Below are 7500 nucleotides of genomic sequence, written 5' to 3' on the forward strand. Positions count from 1 at the left end.
ATATTATGGGCTAATACATTTTACACTAACTGACTTTACTTTAGTACACGCATTATATATATATAATAAATACTATATAATTAGTGCATCAATGTCAGTACTATGGAAACGACTGAAAAATGTCACGTGTTTGACAATAAAGTATCTATCTATCTATCTATCTGTCTGTCTGTCTGTCTGTCTGTCTGTCTATCTATCTATCTATCTATCTATCTATCTATCCTCGTGTAGGGGCATATTGTTAGGAGTTAGTAACCCTAGACCTTAACCTGTAACAACAGTTATACTGTATATATTTTGTAACATTTGCAACAACATGGTTTCCAAAATCAGATTACAAAGGACACAGTGAATGAAACACAACTCCAGCGAGCTCCTGAGAGCCGTGGGCTTGAGATGGCGAGAGAGCCAGAGCCCTGGCAGGCTGCGGAGGGAGGGTGGATCTGAGCGAGCGAGAGGAGCGAGGAAAGCAGGCCGCGCCGCACCACAGCTCCCCAGAGAGAGGCTGTCAGGGGGCGCACAGCGCAGCAGCTAATGGCTTTGGACCAACCTCAGCAGAGAGGAGGAGGTGACCCAGGCTGGGTCAGACAGACCCTGGGCTGTGCAGTGCTGAGCAGTGCTGCTGGCTGGGGTTGGGTGGCTGGGCGAAAGAGAGTGTGTGTGTGTGTGTGTGTGTGTGTGTGTGTGTGTGTGTGTGTGTGTGCAGGTGTGTGTGTGTGTGTGTTTTTGTGTGTGTGTGTTTGTGTGCAGGTGTGTGTGCATGTGTGTTTTTGTGTGTGTGTGTGTGTGTGTGTCTGTGTGCATGTGTGTTTCTGTTAGTGTGTGTGTGTGTATGTGTGACTGGGGCTTTGGAGCAGGATGCGGCCAGGTTGGGTCAATCTAGGACACTTAACACCTGACAGATGTTAACTATGGCTGGACCCTAAGCACAGAACTGTGGTTTCAAGAAGCCTTCAAAATGAGATTCTGACGCATGACACACACATATCAGTGCTGAGTGCTCACTACAAGGCTATACACACCAATGGATTCAGCCTCTAGAACTGTGACGTGAGAACGGCTCATATAATTCATATAATTTGTGAAAAAAAGTGTCGTATGGCCATCTAAATTACACTGTTATAGTGTAACGCACACGCACACACACACACACACACACACACTCTAAATACTTACAATAATTGACTCACATGCACAAATGTGACCAGGCATGGCAAAAGCAGGCTCAAGTCGCAGAGACGCAAGTCGCGAAAAACGAAAGTGATTTTCGTTTTTTTGCAGAATGTGCAAGTTGAAGTCCTAAAGAAGCAATTCCATGTTTCAGATAACAGCATTGGTTGCTTTAAAAGTGTATATTTTGTCTTTGAAAATGGTTAAGTTTCAGGAAGTAAACCAGCGTTTGAATTGGGCGTGACTATTAGTGTTCTTTTGTTCTGTCTGCCAATCAGCTGTATGCTAGAAGTAACCTCATGGTTACTTACTGAACCAGCATGCTGTTTGTTTACAATTGGAATGGAGATGGACAAAGCACAGCGGATTGCAGATGAGCTAAATCTGATGATGAAGGCGACTGCATTACAAGTTTGAGCAGTAGTTGATTTTCAAAGTTAGCTAAAAAGCCCCTCACAGGCAGCTGAGGCAGGCAGGCCAATATTGAGTTGCAGAGAGTTTTTTTTATATTTGGAAACGAGCAGAAGGTTCAGCAGATTAAAGGGCATTGTACTGGGAGGGAAAGTGGGAAGTATAGGGCCCCAATGGAGGAGAGGGCCCGTGAAAAGTGGAATACAGGGGGCACAACATTTTCACCAGGCATTAGTAATAACTCAGGTAATCCACACATAAAAAAATCCAAACTACTCCATAAGTAGAGTCATGTAATGAAGTGGAATAACACAGGGGAAAAGTATTGAACACGCTAAGAAAAAGCACTAAGGCAAGGAAAGGGAAGGAACAAGCTGGAATCTGTATAGAGAGTAGTTATCCTTTCTATCTGTGCAAATTAATATAAGCTTGGTTAGTAGCCTACATATTGATGGGCTATAAAAAGGTTTTTCATTACCAAGGTGTCACACAAGAAACATTTCATGATGGATAAAAGCAAAAAGCTCTCCCAAGACCTTTGCAACTTTATTGTTGCAAAACATATCAATGAAACTGGTTACATATGCATTTCAAAACATCAGAATCTTCCAGTAAGCAGCATGGGAGCCATTATCTGCAAGTGGAAGAAACATCACTGCATCATCAACCAGCCATGCACAGGATCTCCTCATAATATTTCTGACCAGGGAGTCAGAAGGATAGTCAATTCCAAGAGCCAAGGACCACTCGGATAAATCTCCAGAAAGACTTGAAGGCAGCCAATTCAATTAAATAGTTCTGGAAGTGACTAAAGATCAGGATTCACAAGAGGGACCCCTGGAATCTGTTTAGAACAATGGACCAAAATCAGACCTGATACTGCGACCAATAAGTTGTCATACAGGAAATGTCTTGAAGCTGTCTTTACAAACAAAGGCTTTTCCACAAAGTATTGAAGAAATTTCAGTAGGCACGTTCAATACTTTTTTCCTGTGTCATTCCACTTTAATACACAAAACTCTTATGTTTGGATTTTTTATATGTGTGTTAATATAATGTGTGGTGAAAATTTCGAATAGACTCACTGGAAGTTTAGGCTAATTACTGAAAAAAAAAAAAGCGTTCAATACTTATTTCCACCATATATTTATTTTACCTGAATATTTTAACTTCCAAATTAAATGTCAAAATGAATGTCAGACGAAATTTAAAGTTTGACTGACTGGATTTTGTATACAAATCATAGTGAAAACTGTGTAAGGTCACTCTCACTCTCCCTTGCTAAAGAGCTAATAGTTTAGTCCGCCTGCACGATTCATAAGGTAGTCTAGGCCTATCTTTTGTTTATTTAGTTGAGCATCGCTAGTAGTGGACCGCTAATTGTTGTGCTGCTGGTGCAATGTCTTTCTCCAAGAAAGCCAAGTCAGGTTACTAAAAACAAAGGCCAAAACAGGAAAAAGAGAGACATCAAAATGAGGGGAAACAACTGCTAATAAACTTCTTTCCAAAGAAAGGTGAGCACAAACGTCAAAACACCCATGGTGTTTGCTTAAATATCTCCGCAATCATTAGTGCTGAAATGAACTGAGACAACCGATTGGAACAGCGGAAAATACACTTTCATAGGTTAGGCTAATCTGATGCATTTCATGATCTAGTCTCCATCACTTTCAGAAAGACTGCATGGCGCCAGCTTGATTCATGTCCTGTTGTAGGCTACATGCTGATCATTATCACTAGGCTAGTGGTTTAGGGCGCGATTTTTTTCTCTCCCTTTCCGTTTTCGTTAGTCTTAACTTTTTTTTTTACTCAAGTAACGGATGGGATTTTTGATGTAGCGAAGTACAATACTTCACTCAAAAAGTAATCAAGTAAAATTTAAAATACTGTAACGATTTGATAGCGACACACACAGTTGTCCAATCAAAAGGTTTATTAGCGGAAGCGGGAATCAGCCAAACACATAGACCAAGACACCATTACATAAGAAACACAAGGGAAGTCAATAAAACAAACACGATACACAAACAGGGTTGTCGCATACAATACACCGGGTAAAACACATGAGGTAAAACCTAAAGAAAGACTACACAAGCTAACACATACATGACAAGGAAAACGCAACTACACTAACTAAAACCGACATTACACAAACCAGCATTCACACACATTGCATTCTGGGAGGCTAGCACTCAGTCCAAAAGACACTGACGTTACAATACCGATTTTATAAACTACTTAAAAAATACAAAATACACAGAAAAACTACTCAATACTAGCCTGGCGGGCCATCCTATATCATTGAAATGTATAGTCTGGAATCGAACCATTCACCTCGCTTAATCCAAGTGGCGGGCAGAGAATTGTCTTTCAAACTGCCTAGGCATGCAATAGGCCAGCGCTACGACCATATCCGTATCCAGTCGGCAAAACGGCAAATACATCCTTCTTCGAAAGGAATGACTTAAGTGCATTGTGTTGCTCAACTTTCAAAGAAAAGCACAAGTCCAACTCCTCCAAAGTTGACGCCAACGCCGATTCAAACAACCGCTCTTCGTTCGCCATAGCCACCTTCCTTGTTGTTCACCGTCGCAGGACTGTCGTTATCCTGTTAAGCCCGCCTTAAGACTCTCTAACAAAATAGAGTGCTGTGATTGGATGAAGTCCACGGCGTCAGCCAATAGAAATCCCTATGGTTTGATACTAGACGTACAGGCTGAGCAAATTAATTTGCCGCCTCTAGGGTGCGTCTAGATTTATAGGCTAACTCAATACAGTAACGTGAGGAAATGTATTTCGTTACTTTCTACCTCTGGCTATTGGGACCATAGGCTACTAGCCAAAACCCATTACAATTAGTTTCGGCTTGCATCGTGTGTGCAATCAAATTAACAGGGTTTGCAAACGTGATCTCATGTTTGTTTAGTTCGCATTTTAGACTATTTTATCCATTGCTAAACCTGCTAAATGCCTTGCACTGGGTGTTAATTCAAAATAACATGGTTTGCAAACGTGATCTCATGTTTGTTTTAGACTACTTTATCCATTGCTACTAGCTGGTTCTGTAACCCATTACAGATAGTTTTGATGGGTCATTAGCATCATATGATGCACTGCAGGCTCAGATCAGTATCCGTGACAGGGGGGAGGGTTGATCTTAATGTCATGTAAATGAGGACCATTGTGTTCCCCTCCCATGGATTGAGGGAGAAAGTAATCAAATTGAAAAGCCTGATTTCTCAGCTTATAGCTTTGAGATGTGTATACTTTAAAATGGCAACAACTTATTCAAATATTATCAGATCTTCATGAGTGAGACATCATTGGATAGCCACTTTCAGAATCTGTGAATAACTCCAAATGTCTCTGGGGAGACATGTGCCTGGTTTTGCCATGCCTGGTCACAAATGTGCACACACACACTCACTCACTCACAAACACATTTGAGGTGTAGACTAATTTTAGGATTGCATTATGCAGTGTGCTATCCCAAAAATGAAATGAAATTAACAGGTTGTGTTCAATACAATATGCTACAACCGAGATGTAGCTGAAATATAAAGCAGCTGTGTGGTGTTGAAATTTAAGCTGAAATTTAAGCTCATGTTATGTTGTTTACGACGTGCTACAGCTGAATATTATCTCTGCACTGTGGAGAGGGCTATCGCAGTTGTGACAGATATGTGAGTGACAGTTGGGAGGAGGCATGCTTGTGCCTTGTGGCGGCTCCTTGGACACGATTGACAAAGCGTCCACTGCGAAGCAAGGTGAGTTTGGTGCGGTGGTGCGGTATGGAGCTCGCCACGGCAGGGGCTTCCCTTAGCCAGAGCACAAACAGTAGCATAATGTGGAACGAGGCACCGCACCAGGTGCCAGAGCTGATGACCATACCTGACACTCACCACCAAGATAGGACAGGAGAGGAAGACACGACAAGGAAAAGCAAGAAATGGAGGGAGAGGTAGGAATTCTAAATTCTGTTATCTAACATGACCCTAGCTGACAAAGCCAAACTACATTCTATAGTGTGTCAGGACTCCAGAACAGGAATACAGAGAAAATGTATCATATTGAGGATTAAATTATATATTATGTGTAAGAAATATCAAATATTAAATTGAATGATGCTAAATTCCATAGATGTTTTAGATATCATCCTTCACCAGTTGTGTAGGCAAAAAGGCTTCTGCTGCAAACATAATTTTGCATTGCATGCATAAGATGCCTATTCAATGTGAAAGAAGTCAAATTAAATGCAACAGAACAATATGTAGCATTTAAAACCAAGCAAAAGAACATTGAGTCCGCACACCAGAATCTGCTCCTTAGCGTTTTAATGGTATATGTGTAACGTTTCGGGCCCCAACCCTTCATCAGACATGGATTTAGCATTTAAAACCCCACACATTAACTGTATGTGCATTTGAGTAAACATCAGAACATAATGTTCTCTCTTCGGCTGAGTTCTGTCTAGACAACCTGCGTGGCACAACGCGGCATGGCATGGCGTAGCGTGCGGCGGGGGAAGGCCTTTGAGATAATTACGCTGGCAGACAAGAGAGTGCTTCTGAAATAGACTCTTAGCGGGACTCAAGCAGGGATAAATGTTGTCAATCAGCGACCTCGCCGCCAATCTAACGGACTTCTCGGGCTTTTCACGCTCACCTACAATCTGCAGTCGTGTTTTTTTATCTTTCTCTTCTCGTCTTTGTTGACATGGAGTGGCACAAGAAGCACGGCAGTGCACTGCTCACCCTAATCTCTAAAAGGCAGAAGATGCTCATTTGCTTGAGTGCCTTTCAGAAAGGAGACTCTAATGGCCCTCTTGTACTTTTCCTTGATTTATATGATAAACAAAAAAAGTTTACTCAGTATGTGCAGAGACAACAACAGTGACTTAGCACATGTGCAGCATCAGGGTAATCAGGTCAGTGCACCTTGTGCCTGGTGACTAGTGCCTACAGTATCGACTAGTGATTTCAATAGTTGACTAACACACACAAACACACACACACACACACACACACACACACACACACACATACACATATACACACATACACACAAACACACACACACACACACCCATAGATGGTGCATCTTTTTTAGGCATACTTTCAGACTAGCTGGATCATTAGCAGTGGCGTGACAGCAAAAAAACGTCCCACATACTCGACGCACCCGACTGGTAGCGCGACAATGTGACGTCACAGAAGCGCCGTAACCATTTATACTTGCGCGTGGTGGTCGTGACACTAGTTGCAATATTCTCCTGAACAGAGGTGTCGCTGTTGTGAAAAGATTAACGCTAACTACGTTACACAGCAGAAGAAGCTGCAGTAAGAAACACTAGTAGCTAGCCTCTGTGATGGCACTTCAGACTTTGGTTGCTACTGGACATATAGATAGATACTTTAGTCATCCCAAGGGAAATTGTAATAATTTAAACAGTTTAGTTAGCTGGCTAACTAGCTAGCAGCTGGCTGAGTTTGTGTAATTTCCTGAAGTGGAAAGAGATTTTGTTCAGGCCTTAATAGATATCCTTTGTTTGAAAATAAATCGTTTCTATTCTTTCCTCTTAATTCCATGTGTTGCAACTCTCGCTGGTAACTTTGTTAACTTATCCAGCAAACTATTAAAAATTCACTGCAACTCTCGCTTGCCCTCGAACTAATCCATCTTCCTGTTTCCGCTTTGTCGCGCTCGTCTGAAAAAAAATTAGTGGTGCGCTACCTCGCGCTACCTGGCTAAAATCCTGACGCGCCAGCAAGACCTACGTCATTTTGACGTCACGTTGTCGCGCTACCGGTCGGGTGTGTCGAGTATGTAGAAGCCCTTAGAGTGAGGTGAGCGTACAGAGAGCACTCTAGAGAGAAGGAGGAGAGTGATCCACATTCCGCGGCCCGAACTGGACTCGAC

The 7500-nt window shown here is 42.2% G+C and overlaps 1 protein-coding gene across 1 annotated transcript in view; it reads right to left on the reverse strand.

Moving 5' to 3' along the window:
* The window catches only part of LOC121693649 (neurexin-3a-like), a 242182-nt gene that overhangs the window by 140757 nt on the left and 93925 nt on the right, over positions 1–7500 (reverse strand).

This window comes from Alosa sapidissima, chromosome 19 (assembly GCF_018492685.1).
Source record: "Alosa sapidissima isolate fAloSap1 chromosome 19, fAloSap1.pri, whole genome shotgun sequence".
Taxonomy (NCBI): domain Eukaryota; kingdom Metazoa; phylum Chordata; class Actinopteri; order Clupeiformes; family Clupeidae; genus Alosa; species Alosa sapidissima.